General features: G+C 43.6%; 1 protein-coding gene across 3 annotated transcripts in view; it reads left to right on the forward strand.

Annotated features, from left to right (window-relative positions):
* Positions 1 to 1,108: 1,108 nt before the first annotated feature.
* The window catches only part of LOC311145158 (2-oxoglutarate dehydrogenase complex component E1), a 73,980-nt gene continuing 50,891 nt past the window's right edge, over positions 1,109 to 24,197 (forward strand). For all 3 annotated transcript variants that reach the window (XM_084181357.1, XM_084181356.1, XM_084181359.1), the window contains exon 1: positions 1,109 to 1,236. The gene's annotated coding sequence lies outside the window, so the exon portion shown is untranslated. The remainder of the gene's footprint in view (positions 1,237 to 24,197) is intronic.

Raw genomic sequence — 24,197 nt, forward strand, 5'->3', positions numbered from 1 at the left:
AAGCTGCTTACCTATTGCAGATTCAGTCTTCCCAGCCTGGTGCAGGTCTACAATTTTGTTTCTGGTGTCCTTTGACAGCTCTTTGGTCTTGGCCATGGTGGAGTTTGGAGTGTGACTGTTTGAGGTTGTGGACAGGTGTCTTTTATACTGATAACAAGTTCAAACAGGTGCCATTAATACAGGTAACGAGTGGAGGACAGAGGAGCCTCTTTAAGAAGAAGTTACAGGTTGTGAGAGCCAGAAATCTCGCATGTTTGTAGGTGACCAAATACTTATTTTCCACCATAATTTGCAAATAAATTAATAAAAAATCCTACAATGTGATTTTCTGGAGAAAAATAATCTCAATTTGTCTGTCATAGTTGACGTGTACCTATGATGAAAATTACAGGCCTCTCTCATCTTTTTAAGTGGGAGAACTTGCACAATTGGTGGCTGACTAAATACTTTTTTCCCCCACTGTACCCTGTAAGAGCTTCCGTGCACAAGCCCCTACAGCGTCATAAATGTAAAAGATTTGGTCATGTGTCAAGTGTGTGCAGAATGGAAGAGTATTGTATGCCAGATGAAGTGAAATGTTGCAACTGTGGAGGTGAACATGCGCATTAATTAATGGGGTGCCTTGTTAGGGTGAAGGAGAATGAGGTGGCAAGGTTAAGGAGGGTCCAGCATGTCTCGTATCTGGAGGCGGTGAGAAGATTGGAAGGAATGTGTGGCGGGGAAGAAACAATAGTAGTAGAGCAGTGAAGGTTTCTCATCAACGGAGGGATAGTGAAATGCTACATGTTAAAAAGGTCTTCGTGATTTCACAGCTGAGGCCGTGCAAGAAATCCTGTTGGTGAATGTTCTGCCATCACAGGCCCCTGAGCCTGTGTAGGAATGTATTTTGGGGTGGACTGGGATTTAAGAAGTGGTGTGGGTTTTGTTAGTTGAAGTGTTTAATTTTGTATGATGTCGTTTTCCCCCTTTCGCGCAATGTTTTCTTTGTTTCTTATTCAATACCCCGTCCAGCTGGTGGCGGTAATGCACCAATAACATTGGATGCCAATCGCCATTAAACCCCATCGAAGAAGAAGCAATTATACCATAGAAGAAGAAGCAGGCTCCTACACACACCGCTGTTGCTTTTGGTGTGCTTAGCTGTCATTTCCATTCAGGAGATAGAGGGCAACGAGGAAGAGTTAGGAGCCGCTGGATTAGCTTCATATTCAATCTTCAAACGACTGGATATTGAAAGTAAGTGATCGTGTGAAGTTTATACAACACTTATTTTTGCTTCAAAGAGGAGCATTGTCAGCCCAGTAGTCGCTGCGACGAAGTAACGTAACGTTAGCTAGTTCTGGTTTCTGAAAAGTTGGCTAACGTAGTTTAGCTAGCCAGAAATTCATAGGAACTTTTTTTGTTTACTATTAGGAACATTCACACGTTACAATGGTTTGTGGTCAGTAATGGTCGATATCTACGTTAGCTAGCTGATAGTTAGCAGCTAAAAGATGGCTAACTAGCTAAATAACGTTAGCGTAACATTAGTTAGATAACTAGCCAGCTAATTCGCTACGTTAGCTACTAGTTAGCTATGGAGAGAATCATGATTGAAGCAGGCCCCTCGCCCGGTTTATTTAGATAACGTTAGTAAAAGGATATACTGTAAATTAATTCAAGAATATACAAACCAACTGTTGTTAGAATTCAACATATGCTTGTTTGTTAACTAACGTTAGAACATTGTGTTTTGCCAGTCAGAAAATATTTTGGGAAACGGCGGTGAAGGAGAACGGATAATATTTCAAGTATGAATACAAGGTCAAAACAGGCGTAGCGGCCAGTGTTGTTAATTTAGCGACGTTGTCGCTATATTTACCTAGTTTTCAGAACCCTCCAGCGACTTTTATTGGTAAAAGAGACTAGCGATAAATGTGCAGAGGTGGCATGCTGCTTTTTTTTGTGATGCCCGCGCTACAGACTGCTATATCAGTCGGCGGATAATACAGGACTAGTAAATGCCCAGTTGTGAAAACATTATTGTTTTTTTTCATGGTGTGCTGCAGCCCAATACACACCACAACATGCCCACACCTGTCCATGATTCACAAAAAAACACAGTAGCCTCTAGGGTTGGGCCATATTCAGATTTTCATATTGTCATACCTACCATCTCATACCGGGATATATAGTGTTACCGGTTTAGTACACAAGGGGACGTCAGAAAATTAAGAAGAAATAACCATTAAGTGTCTATTACCAGAATGCTAACAAAAATAGCATAAACAATAGCGAATTTCAATGGAGGCTGCTAGTTAAATATGCAAACGAAAATAAATAAATTGCAAAGATAGGCAATCCAGCTCATAAAGTTATACATATATAGGTAGGAGCTACCGAATGTAATTTTTGGTGAGTTTAGACATTTACAAGCGAATGTGAACAAGAGACATTGTGCAAATGAACAGTACTGGCTCTGGAGCAGCATGTGTAGGCTACACGTTGTCTGTGTGTAGTCTGGAGTCACTAGGGCAACAGGCCTGCCTGCTCTGCTCAGAGAACAGGGGAGAGGAGTAAAAAAGGCAAGGTAATCAAGATAGTGGCAGCAGTACAAATAAGTAATCCAAAAGGCTTAGACTTCTCAAACACGGCAGAAAGCTAACACAATATGATGCCCTGTCACCATATGAATTCAGCTACCTACCTGGATTAACTAGCAAGTTAAATTTAGGGGTCATGTTAATGCAGAATTCTGCGTTTTCTTTAGCTAGTTAAACAATGAACCATAATCCCAACCCATAGATACAGTACAAATGGATTATCATAGCTAGCCACCATGTATGAAATGCTGTAGTATGAATCTGCAGGTAGTTAAAGCTAACCAACTAGGTTCAATGTTAGCTAGCTAGCTAACATTACGCTATAACTAGCAATGCAAATGGATTTCTGAGATACAAATAATATTAATACACAGATCATACACGTAACGTTATCTAGCGAACCAGTAAGCTACCGTTCGCTAGCTAGCTAACAGTACGCTTTAACCTGCAATGAAAATGACTTTCGGACAAAATTAGAAACATAATATCAGAAAATGTAGCTAGATGCTTACCCGTATACATGGATGAATGGAACGGTAGCAAGGATTATCGAGACATACTGAGCAGGTCATGTTATAGACAGAAGCATGCTACATGGCAGACCAATCCGAACTCATCTCTCGTCATGGCCATTATCTCAGCCAATCATGGATAGCGGGAAGGTTCCTGTCTTTTTCCGTGGCTAAACCAACTAGGCTCGTAATTTAACAATTTTATTTGTATTTACAGATAGCATAGAAGTTCATTATTAAGGTACATGAAAGTTCACATGTTTCAAAAGGCATTTCTGTCAAAAATAAAATAAAAAATAAGATCTAATCTTCCAAAAAAGCATTTTGATAAAAATATATATTTACGTTCAAATGCCTCTCCTGTGAAGTAGGGACGTGCCACATACGCCTATCTTCCTGAAATGGGTCACAAATTGCATGGTATCAATACACCCAGGTATGTCGTTTTTTGTTTGTTTGTTTTTTACAGTTTCCACAAATCTACTTTCTAAGCTTAAACTCAATTAGAAATGGGCATTATTTCAGTTTTCTCACAATTCCCTTTGAATCCTGATACAGCACCATATGTGTCCAACAGTTGAGAAAGAAATGACAGAGAATGTAAATATAAATACAGAAATGTAATCTGCATACAATGATATCACATTTTGTTCTCAAACAATCTCTTTCCCCCGGCCATGGTTTCTGATTATTGATGCTAGGGGTTCCGTGGCTAAATAACTGGACAGAGGGCACCCTGTCTTCAAATCAAATTTTATTTGCCACATGCGCCGAATACAACAGGTATAGACATTACAGTGAAATGCTTACTTACAAGCCCATAACCAAAAATGCAGTTTAAGAAAATAAAAAATAAAAATTGCAAATAATTAAAGAGCAGCAGTAAAATAACATAACAATAGGGAGGTTATATACAGGGGGTACCGGTACAGAGTCAATGTGCGGGGGCACCGGTTAGTCGAGGTAATATGTACATGTGGGTAGAGTTAAAGTGACTATGCATAAATAATAAACAGAATAAAAGAGGGGGGTGGGGAGGGGTGGGGGGACAATGCAAATAGTCCGGGTAGCCATGATTAGCTGTTCAGGAGTCTTATAGCTTGGGGGTAGAAGCTGTTAAGAAGCCTTTTGGACCTAGACTTGGCGCTCCGGTAACGTTTGCTGTGCGGTAGCAGAGAGAACAGTCTATGACTAGGGTGGCTGGAGTCTTTGATAATTTTTAGGGCTAGAGGTCCTGGATGGCAGGAAGCTTGGTCCAAGTGATGTACTGGACCATAACGCACTACCCTCTGTAGTGCCTTGCGGTCGGAGGCCGAGCAGTTGCCATACCAGGCGGTGATGGAACCAGTCAGAATGCTCTCGATGTTGCAGCTGTATAACCTTTTGAGGATCTGAGGACCCATGCCAAGTCTTTTCAGTCTCCTGAGGGGGAATAGGCTTTGTCGTGCCCTCTTCACGACTGTCTTGGTGTGTTTGGACCATGAGAGTTTGTTGTTCATGTGGACACCAAGGAACTTGAAGGTTTCAACCTGATCCACTACAGCCCTGTCGTGCTCAGTCTTTTTTTTCCAGTAGTCCACAATCATCTCCTTTGTCTTGAGCACGTTAAGGGAGAGGTTGTTATCCTGGCACCACACGGCCAGGTCTCTGACCTCCTCCCTATAGGCTGTCTCATCATAGTCGGTGATCAGGCCTACCACCGTTGTGTCGTCAGCAAACTTAATGATGGTGTTGGAGTTGTGCTTGGCCATGCAGTCATGGAGTACAGGAGGGGACTGAACACGCACCCCTGAGGGGCCCCCGTGTTAAGGATCAGCATGGCAGATGTGTTGTTACCTATCCTTACCACCTGGGGGCGGCCCGTCAGGAAGTCCATGATCCAGTTGCAGAGGGAGGTGTTTAGTCCCAGGGTCCTTAGCTTAGTGATGAGCTTTGAGGGCACTATGGTGTTGAACGCTGATCTGTAGTCAATGAATAGCATTCTCACGTAGGTGTTCCTCTTTTCCAGGTAGTAAAGGGCAGTGTGGAGTGAAATAGAGATTGCATCATCTGTGGATCTGTTGGGGCGGTATGCAAACTGGAGTAGGTCTAGGGTTTCTGGGATAATGGTGTTGAAGTGAGCCATGACCAGCCTTTCAAAGCACTTCATGGCTACCGACGTGAGTGCCACGAGGCGGTAGTCATTTAGGCAGGCTACCTTCACTTTCTTGGGCAGAAAGAGACTACGGTGGTCTGCATGAAACATGTTGGTATTAAAGACTGTCAGGGAGAGGTTGAAAATGTCAGTGAAGACACTTGCCAGTTGGTCCGCGCATGCTCCGACTACACATCCTGGTAATCCGTCTGGCACCGCGGACTTGTGAATGTTGACCTGTTTAAAAGGTCTTGCTCACATCGGCTACGGAGAGCTTGATCACATAGTCATCCGGAACAGCTGATGCTCTCATGCATGCTTCAGTGTTGCTTGCCTCGAAGCGAGCATAGAAGTGATTTAGCTCGTCTGGTAGTCTTGTGTCACTGGGCAGTTCGCGGCTGTGCTTCCCTTTGTAGTCTGTAATAGTTTTCAAGCCCTGCCACATCTGACCAGCGTCAGAGCCGGTGTAGTACAATTCAATCTTAGTCCTATATTGACTCTTTGCGTGTTTGATGGTTTGTTGGAGGGCATAGCGGAATTTCTTCTTATAAGCGTCCGGGTTAGATTCCCGCTCCTAGAAAGTGGCAGCTCTACCCTTTAGCTCAGTGTGGATGTTGCCTGTAATCCATGGCTTCTGGTTGGGGTATGTACGTACGGTCACTGTGGGGACGACGTCATCGATGCACTTATTGATGAAGCCAGTGAATGATGTAGTGTACTCCTCAATGCTATCGGAAGAATCCCGGAACATATTCCAGTCTGTGCTAGCAAAACAGTCCGGTAGCTTAGCATCTGCGTCATCTGACCACTTCCTTATTAACCGAGTCACTGGTGCTTCCTGCTTTAGTTTTTGCTTATAAGCAGGAATCAGGAGGATATAGTTATGGTCAGATTTGCCAAATGGAGGGTGAGGGAGAGCTTTGTACGCGTGCGTCTCTGTGTTTGGAGTAAAGGTGGTCTAGAGTTTTTTTCCCCTCCATTTAACATGCTGCTAGAAATGAGGTAGAACGGATTTAAGTTTCCCTGCATTAAGTCCCCGTTCTCTAGGAGCGCTGCCTCTGGATGAGCATTTTCCTGTTTACTTATGGCCTTATGCAGCTCATTGAGTGCAATCTTAGACGGCTACTCTACCTCAGGCGAGCAAAACCTTGAGACTTCCTTGGTATTAGATTTCATGCACCAGCTGTTGTTTACAAATATACACAGACCGCCACCCCTGGTCTTACCGGACGTCCACGATATCTCCGTCTCTTTCTCATGCGAATGACAGGGATTTGGGCCTTGTCGGGTGTCTGTAGGATATCTTTCGCGTCCGACTCGTTGAAGAAAAAATATTTGTCCAGTACAAGGTGAGTAATCGCTGTCCTGATATCCAGAAGCTCTTTTTGGTTATAAGACGGTGGCAGAAACATGTACAGAATCAATTACAAATAACGCGAAAAAACAGACATAATAGTACAATTGGTGAGAGGGCTGTAAAACGGCTGCCATCTTCTTCGGCGCCATTCACATTCCGTCTTGATAACTTAAGTGGATCAGAGATTTGTCCATTTGTTCTTATAGTTGCTTTGGGAGATTTATACAATAGCTCAATCCAGGAAATAAATACCAGACCAAAACCAAACTTTTAAGACAGCCACCAAATATGGTAATTCCACCCTATCGGTCACTTTTTCAGCATCCAATGATACTGCCACTTTTGGAACGTTCAAGTTCCAGGTATGATGGATTAAATTGCATCATCGTGGAGATTGTCTGAAGACATCCTGTTCCGTATGAACCCTGTTTGATCTAAGTGAATCAACTTTTGTATTACTATTTCTATGCGAAAAGCCAAGACCTTAGCAATGAGTTTATAATCCACATTCAAAAGAGATAGTGGGCGGAAGGATTTGCATGGCAATGGCAATCTTTCTTTTTAAGTAGGGTGATTGTCGCCAAACATAATGTTTGGGGAAGTTTTTCTCCAGAGCTGCTGTGAGCGTAAGTAACATAGGCTTTAGTAATTTGGGAAGAAATTGTCTGTAAAATTCCACTGGGAATCCATCATTACCAGGGGACTTCCCATTTTGTAGACTATTAATGGCCTCCATCAGCTCACCTAGGGAAATGTTTCTGTCATATTCATTTGCTCTGGTTCACTTATAATTGGATTGATACAGTTTGTGATAAAATGTTTTAAAAACTGAGTTAATTTCAGAATTAATCCATTGTTATGCTACAATCTGGGGTTTTAATGCTGTGCATAGTACAGTACGTTTCTCCTCTCTTAATTTACCAAGCAAGCATTTTCCCTGCACTTTCACCTTGCTCAACATATTGTTGTTTGGATTTCAGGGCATGTTATATTTTAGCTGAAGATTGGAGCAGCGTGTGGAGGGGTAGGTGTGTGTGTTGATGAAACTGGCTCTCATGAGGACCGCCACAGGAAAGGAAGACCCAGAGTTAGGATAAGTTCATTAGAGTTAACTGCACCTCAGATTGCAGCCCAAATAAATGTAATACTCCATCGTTCACCTCATTTCAGTTGCTTAAACAGTTCAATAGTCCAGTGCCCCATCGGTCGTACATAGTCTGAGAGGCTGTCCTGTAGTTTATACAGTTCAGTCATATCAGTTTAGATTTTTTTTACATCGGATATTTTATTCATCTGCTTAGACAGTTTCTCAATGCCAGTGCGAATTTCTGTTAGTAGTGTCTCAAAAGCCACTTTAGTCGCGTCGTCAGCTACTTAGTCCATGGTCACGTCGTTTCGTTGTTTGTTTCTCTATAACGTTTCAGTTATTTCTTGACTAGAGTCTAGTTCATTTCTATTTAATTGGCATATTTTTTGTAAAGATCACCTTCATTTCAGAATATTTGCATGAAAATCTGTCGCCATGGATTCTTAACTACCTTTAGTTTACAGATAACCTGTTCCATACTACCATGCTATCTAACTTGTCTAGAAGTAGCTAGCTATAGTCCAACGGCCACCCACCAAAAAAGGTTTCAGAAAAAGCATTCCATGACCCAGGAAACATAAACTGTAAAGTTTCAATGTCATTACGTAGATAATTGAATGAATAACGGTGACTGAGTTTATCAGGAAGTGTATAGGAGATGTTGTACCCATTGTGACTATTAAAACCTACCCTAACCAGAAACTGTGATAGATGGCAGCATTCACGCAAAACTGAAAGTGCGAACCACCGCATTCAACCATGGCAAAGTGACTGGGAATATGGCAGAATACAAGCAGAGTAGTTATTCACTCCGCAAGGCAATCAAACAGGCAAAACGTCAGTATAGAGACAAAGTGGAGTGGCAATTCAACGGCTCAGACACGACCATCACGTACTACAAGAGGAAAACCAGCCACCGACGTCTTGCTTCCGGACAAGCTAAACACCTTTGCCCGCTTTGAGGATAATACAGTGCCACCGACGCGGCCCACTACCAAGGACTGTGGGCTCTCCTTCTCCGTGGCCAAAGTGAGTAAGACATTTAAGCTCGTTAACCCTCGCAAGACTGCCGGCCCAGACGGCATCCCTAGCCGCGTCCTCAGAACATGCGCAGACCAGCTGGCTGGTGTGTTTACGGACATATTCAATCTCTCCATATCCCAGTCTGCTGTCCCCACATGCTTCTAGATGGCCACCATTGTTCCTGTACCCAAGAAAGCAAAGATAACTGAACTAAATGACTATCGCCCCGTAGCACTCACTTCTGTCATCATGAAGTGCTTTGAGAGACTAGTCAAGGATCATATCACCTCTACCTTACCTGTCACTCTAGACCCACTTCAATTTGCTTACCGCCCCAATAGATCCACAGACGATGCAATCGCCATCACACTGCACACTGCCCTATCCCATCTGGACAAGCGGAATACCTATGTAAGAATGCTGTTCATTGACTATAGCTCAGCATTCAACACCATAGTACCCTCCAAGCTCATCATTTAAGCTCGAGGCCCTGGGTCTGAACCCCACCCTGTGCAACTGGGTCCTGGACTTCCTGACAGGCTGCCGCCAGGTGGCAAATGTAGGAAACAAGGCCTCCACTTCGCTGATCCTCAACACTGGGGCTCCACAAGTGTGAGTGCTCAGGCCCCTCCTGTACTCCCCATTCACTCATAACTGCGTTGCCAAGCATGCCTCCAACTCAATCATCAAGTTTGCAGACGACACAACAGTAGTAGGCTTGATTACCAACAATGACGAGTCAGCCTACAGGGAGGAGGTGAGGGCTCCTGGAGTGTGGTGCCAGGGAAATAATCTCACTCAAATGTTAAAGTTCCTTGGCGTACATATCACTTACAAACTGAAATGGTCCACCCACATAGAGAGTGTGGTGAAGAAAGCACAACAGGAGGCTGAAGAAATTAAGCTTGGCACCTAAAACCCTCAACTTTTACAGATGCACAATTGAGAGCATCCTGACAGGCTGTATCACCGCCTGGTACGGCAACTGCACCGCCCGCAACTGCAGGGCTCTCCAGAGGGTGTTGCGGTCTGCCCAACGCATCACCGGGGGCAAACTACCAGCCCTCCAGGACACCTACAGCACCCGACGTCACAGGAAGTCCAAAAAGATCATCAAGGCCAACAACCACCCAAGCTGCTGCCTGTTCACCCCGCTATCATCCAGAAGGCGAGGTCATTACAGGTGCATCAAAGCTGGGACGAGAGACTGAAAAACAGCTTCTATCTCAAGGCCATCAGACTGTTAAATAGCCTTCACTAGCACATTAGAGGCTGCTGCCTATAGACATAGACTATAAATCACTGGACACTTTAATAATGTTTACATATCTTGCATTACTCATCTCATATGTGTATATACTGTATTCTATACTATTCTAATATATCTTAGTGTATGCCGCTCTGACATTGCTCGTCCATATAGTTATTTATATATACTTAATTCCATTGCTTTACTTAGATTTGTGTGTATTGGGTATATGTTGTGAAATTGTTAGATATTACTGCTCTGTCAGAGCTAGAAACACAAGCATTTCACTACACCCGCAATAACATCTGCTGAACGTGTATGTGACATACATTTGATTTGAATATGAACACTGGTTCATAACTTGTAAAGTTGTACATTAATTATTATAAATCAAAGGCAGGGATGCAAACCCGTCACTTTATTTGCTGTTTTTATCTCAAAATAGGTAATCCACGTGATTCGTGTAGATCCGTAAAACACTCTGCGTCTGCACACTTTTTATCACCCATTGAGCTATAAAAGAAAGGCAACAACAGATGCTCTCCATGTGTGATCACTTAATAAGAGTGTACAAGCAAAAACTCAAACCGGAAGTACTAGTGACGCGCTCAATACGGAAGTGGTCCGATGAAGCAGACACTAAGCTACAGGACTGTTTCGCTAGCACAGACTGGAATATGTTCTGGGATTCATCCGATGGCATTGAGGAGTTTACCACATCAGTCATCAGCTTCATTAAGTGCATCGACAATGTTGTCCTCACAGTGACCATAAGTGCATATCCCAACCAGAAGCCATGGATTACAGGCAACATCGGCACTGAGCTAAAGGGTAGAGCTGCCTCTTTCAAGGAGCAGGACAGTAATCTGGACCACTAGTTTTCATCTATATGTAGCCGTCTATTTACCACCACAAACCAATGCTGGCACTAAGACCGCACTCAACGAGCTGTATAAGGCCAGAAGCAAACAAGAAAATGCTTATCCAGAAGTGGCGCTCCTAGTGGCCGGGGACTTTAATGCAGGCAAACTTAAATCCGTTTTACCAAATTTCTACCAGCATGTCACGTGCAACCAGAGGAAACAAACTCTAGATCACCTTTACTCCACACACAGAGATGCATTCAAAGCTCGCCCTCCATTTGGCTAATCTGACCATAATTATATCCTACTGATTCCTGCTTACAAGCAAAAACTAAAGCAGGAAGTACCAGTGACTCGCTCAATACGGAAGTGGTCAGATGACGCGGATGTTTCGCTAGCTCAGGCTGGAATATGTTCCGGGATTCATCTAATGGCATTGAGGAGTTTACCACCTCAGTCACCGGCTTCATCAATAAGTGCATCGATGACGTCGTACCCACAGTGACCGTACATACATATCCCAACCAGAAGCCATAGATTACAGGCAACATCCACTCCGGGCTAAAGGCTAGAGCTGCCGCTTTCAAGGATCGGGACACTAATCCGGACGCTTATAAGAAATCCCGCTATGCCCTCAGACGAACCATCAAACAGGCAAAGCCTCAATACAGGACTAAGATTGAATCCTACTACACCAGCTCTGACAGTCGTTGGATGTGCTAGGGCTTGCAAACTATTACGGACTACAAAGGGAAACCAAGCCGCGAGCTGCCCAGTGACGCGAGCCTACCAGACGAGCTAAATGCAGTTTTTATGCTCGCTTCGAGGCAAGCAACACTGAAGCATGCATGAAAGCACCAGCTGTTCCGGACGACTGTGTGATCACGCTCTCCGTAGCCGATGTGAGCAAGACCTTTTTAAACAGGTCAACATTCACATGTCCGCGGTGCCAGACGGATTTCCAGGACGTGTAGTCGGAGCATGCGCGGACCAACTGGCAAGTGTCTTCACTGACATTTTCAACCTCTCCCTGACAGTCTGTAATACCAACATGTTTCATGCAGACCACCGTAGTCCCTGTGCCCAAGAAAGTGAAGGTAGCCTGCCTAAATGACTACTGCCCCGTAGCACTCACGCTGGTAGCCATGAAGTGCTTTGAAAGGCTGGTCATGGCTTACATCATCATCCCAGAAACCCTAGACCCACTCCAATTCGCATACCGCCCCAATAGATTCACAGATGATGCATTCTCAATCGCACTCCGCACTGCCCTTTCCTACCTGGACAAAAGGAACACCAATGTGAGAATGCTGTTGATTGACTACAGCTCAGCGTTCAACACCATAGTGCCCACAAAGCTCATCACTAAGCTAAGGACCCTGTGACTAAACACCTCCCTCTGCAACTGGATCCTGGACTTCCTGACGGGCCGCCCCCAGGAGGTAAGAGTAGGCAACAACACATCTGCCATGCTGAGCCTCGACAAGGGGGCCCCTCAGGGGTGCACGCTTAGTCCCCTCCTTTACTCCCGGTTCACCCACAACTGCGTGGCCAAGCATGACTCCAACACAATCATTAAGTTTACTGACGACACAACAGTGGTAGGCCTGATCACCGACAACGATGAGACAGCCTATAGGGAGGAAGTCAGAGACCTTGCAGTGTGTTGCCAGGACAACAACCTTTCCCTCAATGTGAACAAGACAAAGGAGCTGATTGTGGACTAAAGGAAAAGGAGGGCCGAACACGCCCCCATTCACATCAACGGGGCTGTAGTGGAGTGGATCGGGTGCTTCAAATTCCTCGGTGTCCACCTCACTAAGGACCTATCATGGTCCAAACACACCAAGACAGTCATGAAGAGGGCACGACAAAGCCTATTCCCTCTCCCAAATATGAATATTTCTACAACAAGCCATAGAAAGTTGGTTGCAATTTCAATTTAATCCTCCAGAAATGACAGAACAAATATTGAAACAAATATTGTGGTTAAACTCAAATATACAGTGGGGGAAAAAAGTATTTAGTCAACCACCAATTGTGCAAGTTCTCCCACTTAAAAAGATGAGAGAGGCCTGTAATTTTCATCATAGGTACACGTCAACTATGACAGACAAAATGAGAAAAAAAAATCCAGAAAATCACATTGTAGGATTTTTAATGAATTTATTTGCAAATTATGGTGGAAAATAAGTATTTGGTCAATAACAAAAGTTTCTCAATACTTTGTTATATACCCTTTGTTGGCAATGACACAGGTCAAACGTTTTCTGTAAGTCTTCACAAGGTTTTCACACACTGTTGCTGGTATTTTGGCCCATTCCTACATGCAGATCTCCTCTAGAGCAGTGATGTTTTGGGGCTGTCGCTGGGCAACACGGACTTTCAACTCCCTCCAAAGATTTTCTATGGGGTTGAGATCTGGAGACTGGCTAGGCCACTCCAGGACCTTGAAATGCTTCTTACGAAGCCACTCCTTCGTTGCCCGGGCGGTGTGTTTGGGATCATTGTCATGCTGAAAGACCCAGCCACGTTTGATCTTCAATGCCCTTGCTGATGGAAGGAGGTTTTCACTCAAAATCTCACGATACATGGCCCCATTCATTCTTTCCTTTACACAGATCAGTCGTCCTGGTCCCTTTGCAGAAAAACAGCCCCAAAGCATGATGTTTCCACCCCCATGCTTCACAGTAGGTATGGTGTTCTTTGGATGCAACTCAGCATTCTTTGTCCTCCAAACACGACGAGTTGAGTTTTTACCAAAAAGTTATATTTTGGTATCATCTGACCATATGACATTCTCCCAATCCTCTTCTGGATCATCCAAATGCACTCTAGCAAACTTCAGACGGGCCTGGACATGTGCTGGCTTAAGCAGGGGGACACATCTGGCACTGCAGGATTTGAGTCCCTGGCGGCGTAGTGTGTAACTGATGGTAGGCTTTGTTACATTGGTCCCAGCTCTCTGCAGGTCATTCACCAGGTCCCCCAGTGTGGTTCTGGGATTTTTGCTCACCGTTCTTGTGATCATTTTGACCCCACAGGGTGAGATCTTGCGTGGAGCCCCAGATCGAGGGAGATTATCAGTGGTCTTGTATGTCTTCCATTTCCTAATAATTGCTCCCACAGTTGATTTCTTCAAACCAAGCTGCTTACCTATTGCAGATTCAGTCTTCCCAGCCTGGTGCAGGTCTACAATTTTGTTTCTGGTGTCCTTTGACAGCTCTTTGGTCTTGGCCATAGTGGAGTTTGGAGTGTGACTGTTTGAGGTTGTGGACAGGTGTCTTTTATACTGATAACAAGTTCAAACAGGTGCCATTAATACAGGTAACGAGTGGAGGACAGAGGAGCCTCTTAAAGAAGAAGTTACAGGTCTGTGAGAGCCAGAAATCTTGCTTGTTTGTAGGTGACCAAATACTTATTTTCCACCATAATTTGCAAATAAATTCATTAAAAATCCTACAATGTGATTTTCTGGATTTTTTTTTTTCATTTTGTCTGTCATAGTTGACGTGTACCTATGATGAAAATTACCGGCCTCTCTAATCTTTTTAAGTGGGAGAACTTGCACAATTGGTGGCTGACTAAATACTTTTTTCCCCCACTGTACTAATTGATAAGAAAGTTATTCATGAGAAAATTTATAAAAAAGGTATAATCTTCGTAAATGATATTATCGGTAGGAATGGTGGAGTTATGTCGCACATGCAGCTAACAAAAACATATGGAAATGTCTGCTCTACCCAAAATTACAACCAAATAATGCAGCATTATTTTGCAGCATTACTGCAAAAATGGAAGAGGAAAGTGGAAGGAGGAAAAAGTAAGGAACTTGTCTGTCGGCCTTGCATTAAAGAACATACAGTGGGGAGAACAAGTATTTGATACACTGCCGATTTTGCAGGTTTTCCTACTTACAAAGCATGTAGAGGTCTGTAATTTTTATCATAGGTACACTTCAACTGTGAGAGACGGAATCTAAAACAAAAATCCAGAAAATCACATTGTATGATTTTTAAGTAATTAATTTGCATTTTATTGCATGACATAAGTATTTGATCACCTACCAACCAGTAAGAATTCCGGCTCTCACAGACCTGTTAGTTTTTCTTTAAGAAGCCCTCCTGTTCTCCACTCATTACCTGTATTAACTGCACCTGTTTGAACTCGTTACCTGTATAAAAGACACCTGTCCACACACTCAATCAAACAGACTCCAACCTCTTCACAATGGCCAAGACCAGAGAGCTGTGTAAGGACATCAGGGATAAAATTGTAGACCTGCACAAGGCTGGGATGGGCTACAGGACAATAGGCAAGCAGCTTGGTGAGAAGGCAACAACTGTTGGCACAATTATTAGAAAATGGTAGAAGTTCAAGATGACGGTCAATCACCCTCGGTCTGGGGCTCCGTGCAAGATCTCACCTCGTGGGGCATCAATGATCATGAGGAAGGTGAGGGATCAGCCCAGAACTACACGGCAGGACCTGGTCAATGACCTGAAGAGAGCTGGGACCACAGTCTCAAAGAAAACCATTAGTAACACACTACGCCTTCATGGATTAAAATCCTGCAGCGCACGCAAGGTCCCCCTGCTCAAGCCAGCGCATGTCCAGGCCCATCTGAAGTTTGCCAATGACCATCTGGATGATCCAGAGGAGGAATGGGAGAAGGTCATGTGGTCTGATGAGACAAAAATAGAGCTTTTTGGTCTAAACTCCACTCGCCGTGTTTGGAGGAAGAAGAAGGATGAGTACAACCCCAAGAACACCATCCCAACCGTGAAGCATAGAGGTGGAAATATCATTCTTTGGGGATGCTTTTCTGCAAAGGGGACAGGACGACTGCACCGTATTGAAGGGAGGATGGATGGGGCCATGTATCGCGAGATCTTGGCCAACAACCTCCTTCCCTCAGTAAGAGCATTGAAGATGGGTCGTGGCTGGGTCTTCCAGCATGACAACGACCCGAAATACACAGCCAGGGCAACTAAGGAGTGGCTCCGTAAGAAGCATCTCAAGGTCCTGGAGTGGCCTAGCCAGTCTCCAGACCTGAACCCAATAGAAGGGAGCTGAAAGTCTGTATTGCCCAGCGACAGCCCCGAAACCTGAAGGATCTGGAGAAGGTCTGTATGGAGGAGTGGGCCAAAATCCCTGCTGCAGTGTGTGCAAACCTGGTCAAGACCTACAGGAAACGTATGATCTTTGTAAATGCAAACAAAGGTTTCTGTACCAAATATTAAGTTCTGCTTTTCTGATGTATCAAATACTTATGTCATGCAATAAAATGCAAATTAATTACTTAAAAATCATACAATGTGATTTTCTGGATTTTTGTTTTAGATTCTGTCTCTCACAGTTGAAGTGTACCTATGATAAAAATTACAGACCTCTACATGCTTTGTAAGTAGGAAAACCTGCAAAATCGGCAGTGTATCAAATACTTGTTCTCCCCACTGTAATTGGTTAAAGAAAATTGTGATACATAAAAAAGTTTACCAGTTTAATTTAAGAACCAAAAGATTGACAGCTGTCCGACATAGATTGCAAAATAGTTGGGAAGAGATTTTTGACGTACCGATTCCATGGCATAGTGTTTATGAACTGATGTCAGTCAAAGGATGCCGGATTCAAAACTTAGAAGTTTTCAATTTAAATTATTACATAAAATTCTCGCTATCAATAGAATGTTATTTGTATGGTGGATACAATCTTCCCAGCTCTGCAGATTTGGCTGTGAAGAGACGGAATCATTAGATCATTTGTTTTGGTACTGTCCATTTGTAGTTTGTTTCTGGACACAGGTCCAGGAATGGCTGAAGGATTGCAATATTTGCATGGAGCTGACCCTGCAGACCACAGTGACAAACCAAACCACTGGCGCTACCTTCTCCCCTTTCTACGCATATATAATTTGTATAAACCACGTTGCGGGCTGTTTTAAGCTATTCACAGGCCGCAGCTTTTTGGTTTGATAACAAACGACCTTGTTTAGTCATGTTACCTGGCTGGCTGGCTGGCTAGCTAGGTAGCTAACACGGCATAGCCGTGGGAAGATGTTTTGGGTTGGGGGTGCTGAGGAGTATATTGCCAGTAATATGCCTGCCCTGCCTGCAACTAGTCATTTTGCTGCCGTTAAACCCGGTATGTACTTTCAGAAAAGGTTTAAATAAAAATGTACAGGCTATATACACTACCAGTCAAAGTTTGGACACACCTAATGTTTTACGTTGCAGAATAATAGTGAAGACATCTAAACGATGAAATAACACATATGGAATCATGTAGTAACCAAGAAAGTGTTAAACAAATCAAAATATATTTTAAATTTGAGGTTCTTCAAATAACCACCCTTTGCCTTGATGACAGCTTTGCACACTCTTGGCATTCTCTCAACCAGCTTCATGAGGTAGTCACCTGGAATGCATTTCAATTAACAGGTGTGCCTTGTTTTAAAGTAAATTTGTGGAATTTCTTTCCTCAATGAGCCAATCAGTTGTGTTGTGACAAGGTAGGGTTGGTATACAGAAGATAGCCCTATTTGGTAAAAGACCAAGTGCATATTATGTCAAGAACAGCTCAAATAAGCAAAGAGAAACAACAGTCCATCATTACTTTAAGACATGAAGGTCAGTCAATACGGAACATTTCAAGAACTTTGAACGTTTCTTCAAGTGCAGTCGCAAAAACCATCAAGTGCTATGATGAAACTGGCTCTCATGAGGACCGCCACAGGAATGGAAGACCCAGAGTTACCTCTGCTGCAGAGGATAAGTTCATTGGAGTTACCAGCCTCAGAAATTGCAGCCCAAATAAATGCTTCACAGAGTTCAACTAACAGACACATCTCAAAATCAACTGTTCAGAGGAGACTGTGTGTATCAGGCCTTCATGGTCGAATTGCTGCAAAGAAACCACTACTAAAGGACACCAATAAGAAGAAGAGACCTGCTTGGGCCAAGAAACATGAGCAATGGACGTTAGACCGGTGGAAATTTGTCCTTTGGTCTGGAGTCCAAATGTGAGATTTTTTGTTCCAGCCGCTGTCTTTGTGAGATGCGGTGTGGTTGAATGGATGATCTCCTTGGTGTTGTTGTGGGGGTGCTTTCCTGCTGACACTGTCTGTTTTTTATTTAGAATTCAAGGCACACTTAACCAGCATGGCTACCACAGCATTCTGCAGTAATACGCCATCCCTTCTGGTTTGGGCTTAGTGGGACTATCATTTGTTTTTCAACAGGACAATGACCCAACACTCCTCCAGTCTGTGTAAGGGCTATTTTACCAAGAAGGAGAATGATGGAGTGCTGCATCAGATGACCTGGCCTCTACAATCCCCTGACCTCAAACCAATTGAGATGGTTTGGTATGAGTCAGACGGCAGAGTGAAGGAAAAGCAGCCAACGTGGGAACTCCTTTAACACTGTTGGAAAACATTCCAGGTGAAGCTGGTTGAGAGAATGCCAAGAGTGTGCAAAGCTGTCATCAAGGCAAACGGTGATTATTCTAAGAATCTCAAATATAAAATATATTTTGATTTGGTTACCACTTTTTTTTGTTTTCTACATGATTCCATGTGTTATTTCATAGTTATGATGTCTTCACTATTATTCTACAATGTAGAAAATATTAAAAATAAAGAAAAACCCTTGAATGAGTAGGTGTCCAAACTTTTAACTGGTACTATATATATTGTTGTTGTTGTTGTTGACCCACCTCCGGTTCCTCTTACGGTCAAAAACAATACATTGACATTTCTGCGTGTACAATTTTATTTGGGCCTTTTTTGGAAGTACATACCGGGCGTAACAGCAGTTTATTATAGTCGTCAACAGTGAAGAGGCGACTGGGATGCTGACCTTCTAGGCAGAGTTGCAAAGAAAAAGCCATATCTCAGACTGGCCAATAAAAAGAAAAGATTAAGATGGGCAGTCTGAGATATGGCTTTTTCTTTGCAACTCTGCCTAGAAGGTCAGCATCCCGGAGTCGCCTCTTCACTGTTGACGTTGAGACTGGTGTTTTTGTGTGTACTGTTTAATGAAGCTGCCAGTTGAGGACCTGTGGGGTGTCTGTTTCTCAAACTAGACACTCTTAATGTATTTGTCCTCTTGCTCAGTTGTGCACCGGGGCCTCCCACTCCTCTTTCTATTCTGTTTAGAGCCAGTTTGCGCTGTTCTGTGAAGGGAGTAGTACACAGCGTTGTACGAGATCTTCAGTTTCTTGGAATAGCCTTAATTTCTCAGAACAAGAATAGACTGACGAGTTTCAGAAGAAAGTTATTTGTTTCTGGCCATTTTGAGCCTGTAATCGAACCCACAATTGCTGATGCTCCAGATACTCAACTAGTCTCAAGAAGGGCATTTTTATTGCTTCTTTAATCAGCACAACAGTTTTCAGCTGTGCTAACATAATTGCAAAAGTGTTTTCTAATGATCAATTAGACTTTTTAAAATGATAAACTTGGATAAGCAAACACAACGTGCCGTTGGAACACAGGACTGATGGTTGCTGATAATGGGCCTCCGTATGCCTATGTAGATATTCGTCGTTTCTAGCTACAATAGCCATTTACAACATTAACAATGTCTACACTGTATTTATGATAAAAAAAAAATGTTATTTTAATGAACAAAAAAATTGCTTTTCTTTCGAAAACAAGGACATTTCTAAGTGACAAACTTTTGAACGGTTGTGTGTATGTATGTATGTGTGTGTGTGTGTATATATGTTAAGTTTGCTGAAAATAAACGCAGTTGACAGTGAGAGGACGTTTCTTTTTTTGCTGAGTTAATATGTGTCTGTGTATAAAATAAACGTCCTCTCACTGTCGACTGCGTTTATTTTCAGCAAAATATTTGTATGAACATAACAAGATTCAACAACTGAGACATAAACTGAACAAGTTACACAGACATGTGACAAACAAAAATTGAATAATGTGTCCCTGAACAAAGGGGGGGGGGTCCAAATCAAAAGTAACAGTCAGTATCTGGTGTGACCACCAGCTGCAATAAGTACTGCAGTGCATCTCCTCCTCATGGACTGCACCAGATTTGCCAGTTCATGCTGTGAGATGTTACCCCACTCTTCCACCAAGGCATCTGCAAGTTCCCGGACATTTCTGGGGGGAATGGCCCTAGCCCTCACCCTCCGATCCAACAGGTCCCAGACGTGCTCAATGGGATTGAGATCCGGGCTCTTCGCTGGCCATGGCAGAACACTGACATTCCTGTCTTGCAGGAAATCACACACAGAACGAGCAGTATGGCTGGTGGCATTGTCATGCTGGAGGGTCATGTCAGGATGAGCCTGCAGGAAGGGTACGACATGAGGGAGGAGGATGTCTTCCCTGTAAAGCACAGCATTGAGATTGCCTGCAATGACTGTGACACACCGCCTTAGACCATGACGGACCCTCCACCTCCAAATCGATCCAGCTCCAGAGTACAGGCCTCGGTGTAACGCTCATTCCTTCGACGATGAACGCGAATCCGACCATCACCCCTGGTGAGACAAAACCGAGACTCGTCAGTGAAGAGCACTTTTTGCCAGTCCTGTCTGGTCCAGCTACGGTGGGTTTGTGCCCATAGGTGACGTTGTTGCCGGTGATGTCTGGTAATTACCTGCCTTACAACAGGCCTACAAGTCCTCAGTCCAGCCTCTCTCAGCCTATTGTGGACAGTCTGAGCACTGATGGAGGGATTGTGCGTTCCTGGTGTAACTCAGGCAGTTGTTGCCATCGTGTACCTGTCCCGCAGGTGTGATGTTCGGATGTACCGATCCTGTGCAGGTGTTACACGTGGTCTGCCACTGCGAGGACGATCAGCTGTCCGTCCTGTCTCCCTGTAGTGCTGTGTTAGACGTCTCACGGTACGGACATTGCAATATTGCCCTGGCCACATCTGCAGTCCTCATGCCTCCTTGCAGCATGCCTAAGGTACGTTCGCGCAGCTGAGCAGGGACCCTGGGCATCTTTCTTTTTGTGTTTTTCAGAGTCAGTAGAAAGGCCTCTTTAGTGTCCTAAGTTTTCATAACTGTGACCTTAATTGCCTACCGTCTGTAAGCTGTTAGTGTCTTAACGACCGTTCCACAGGTGCATGTTCATTAATTGTTTATGGTTAATTGAACAAGCGTGGGAAACAGTGTTTAAACCCTTTACAATGAAGATCTGTGAAGTTATTTGGATTTTTACAAATTATCTTTGAAAGACAGGGTCCTGAAAAAGGGACATTTCTTTTTTTGCTGTATGTATGTATGTATGTACAGTGGGGGAAAAAAGTATTTAGTCAGCCACCAATTGTGCAAGTTCTCACACTTAAAAATATGAGAGAGGCCTGTAATTTTCATCATAGGTACACGTCAACTATGACAGACAAAATGAGAAAAAAAAATACAGAAAATCACATTTGTAGGATTTTTTATGAATTTATTTGCAAATTATGGTGGAAATTAAGTATTTGGTCAATAACAAAAGTTTCTCTACTTTGTTATATACCCTTTGTTGGCAATGACACAGGTCAAACGTTTTCTGTAAGTCTTCACAAGGTTTTCACACACTTTTGCTGGCATTTTGGCCCATTCCTCCATGCAGATCTCCTCTAGAGCAGTGATGTTTTGGGGCTGTCGCTGGGCAACACGGACTTTCAACTCCCTCCAAAGATTTTCTATGGGGTTGAGATCTGGAGACTGGCTAGGCCACTCCAAGACCTTGAAATGCTTCTTACGAAGCCACTCCTTCGTTGCCCGGGCGGTGTGTTTGGGATCATTGTCGTGCTGGAATACCCATCCACGACCCATTTTCAATGCCCTGGCTGAGGGAAGGAGGTTCTCACCCAAGATTTGACAGTACATGGCCCTGTCCATCGTCCCTTTGATGCGGTGAAGTTGTCCTGTCCCCTTAGCAGAAAAACATCCCCAAAGCATAATGTTTCCACCTCCATGTTTGTCGGTGGGGATGGTGTTCTTGGGGTCATAGGCAGCATTCCTCCTCCTCCAAACACAGTGAGTTGAGTTGATGCCAAAGAGCTCGATTTTGGTCTCATCTGACCACAACACTTTCACCCAGTTCTCCTCTTAATCATTCAGATGTTCATTGGCAAACTGTAGACGGGCCTGTACAGTGGGGAAAAAAAGTATTTAGTCAGCCACCAATTGTGCAAGTTCTCCCACTTAAAAAGATGAGAGAGGCCTGTAATTTTCATCATAGGTACACGTCAACTATGACAGACAAAATGAGAAAAAAAAATCCTGAAAATCACATTGTAGGATTTTTAATGAATTTATTTGCAAATTATGGTGGAAAATAAGTATTTGGTCAATAACAAAAGTTTCTCAATACTTTGTTATATACCCTTTGTTGGCAATGACACAGGTCAAACGTTTTCTGTAAGTCTTCACAAGGTTTTCACACACTGTTGCTGGTATTTTGGCCCATTCCTCCATGCAGATCTCTAGAGCAGTGATGTTTTGGGGCTGTCGCTGGGCAACACGGACTTTCAAATCCCTCCAAAGATTTTCTATGGGGTTGAGATCTGGAGACTGGCTAGGCCACTCCAGGACCTTGAAATGCTTCTTACAAAGCCACTCCTTCGTTGCCCGGGCGGCGTGTTTGGGATCATTGTCATGCTGAAATACCCAGCCCCGTTTCATCTTCAATGCCCTTGCTGATGGAAGGAGGTTTTCACTCAAAATCTCACGATACATGGCCCCATTCATTCTTTCCTTTACACGGATCAGTCGTCCTGGTCCCTTTGCAGAAAAACAGCCCCAAAGCATGATGTTTCCACCCCCATGCTTCACAGTAGGTATAGTGTTCTTTGGATGCAACTCAGCATTCTTTGTCCTCCAAACACGACGAGTTGAGTTTTTACCAAAAAGTTCTATTTTGGTTTCATCTGACCATATGACATTCTCCCAATCCTCTTCTGGATCATCCAAATGCACTCTAGCAAACTTCAGACGGGCCTGGACATGTACTGGCTTACGCAGGGGGACACGTCTGTCACTGCAGCATTTGAGTCCCTGGTGGCGTAGTGTGTTACTGATGGTAGGCTTTGTTACTTTGGTCCCAGCTCTCTGCAGGTCATTCACTAGGTCCCCCCGTGTGGTTCTGGGATTTTTGCTCACCGTTCTTGTGATCATTTTGACCCCACGGGGTGAGATCTTGCGTGGAGCCCCAGATCGAGGGAGATTATCAGTGGTCTTGTATGTCTTCCATTTCCTAATAATTGCTCCCACAGTTGATTTCTTCAAACCAAGCTGCTTACCTATTGCAGATTCAGTCTTCCCAGCCTGGTGCAGGTCTACAATTTTGTTTCTGGTGTCCTTTGACAGCTCTTTGGTCTTGGCCATAGTGGAGTTTGGAGTGTGACTGTTTGAGGTTGTGGACAGGTGTCTTTTATACTGATAACAAGTTCAAACAGGTGCCATTAATACAGGTAACGAGTGGAGGACAGAGGAGCCTCTTAAAGAAGAAGTTACAGGTCTGTGAGAGCCAGAAATCTTGCTTGTTTGTAGGTGACCAAATACTTATTTTCCACCATAATTTGCAAATAAATTCATTAAAAATCCTACAATGTGATTTTCTGGATTTCTTTTTCTAAATTTGTCTGTCATAGTTGATGTGTACCTATGATGAAAATTACAGGCCTCTCTCATCTTTTTAAGTGGGAGAACTTGCACAATTGGTGGCTGACTAAATACTTTTTTTCCCCACTGTATATGTGCTTTCTTGAGCAGTGGGACCTTGCGGGCGCTGCAGGATTTCAGTACTTCAGGGCGTAGTGTGTTACCAATTGTTTTCTTGGTGACTATGGTCCCAGCTGCCTTCAGATCATTGACAAGATCCTCCCGTGTAGTTCTGGGCTGATTCCTCACCGTTCTCATGATTATTGCAACTCCACAAGGTGAGATCTTGCATGGAGCCCCAGGCCGAGGGAGATTGACAGTTATTTTGCGTTTCTTCCATTTGCGAATAATCGCACCAACTGTTGTCACCTTCTCACCAAGCTGCTTGGCGATGGTCTTGTTGCTCATTCCAGGCTTGTGTAGGTCTACAATCTTGTCTGTGACATCCTTGGAGAGCTCTTTGGTCTTGGACATGGTGGAGAGTTTGGAATCTGATTGATTGCTTCTGTGGACCGGTGTCTTTTTATACAGGTAACAAGCTGAGATTAGTAGCACTCCTTTTAAGAGTGTGCTCCTAATCTCAGCTCGTTACCTGTATAAAAGACACCTGGGAGCCAGAAATCTTTCTGATTGAGAGGGGGTCAAATACTTATTTCCCTCATTAAAATGCAAATCAATTTATAATTTTTTTAAATGTGTTTTTCTGGATTTTTTTTTTGTTATTCTGTCTCACTGTTCAAATAAACCTACCATTTTAAAATTA

This window comes from Coregonus lavaretus, assembly GCF_964263955.1.
Source record: "Coregonus lavaretus genome assembly, chromosome: 17".
NCBI classification, from domain to species: domain Eukaryota; kingdom Metazoa; phylum Chordata; class Actinopteri; order Salmoniformes; family Salmonidae; genus Coregonus; species Coregonus lavaretus.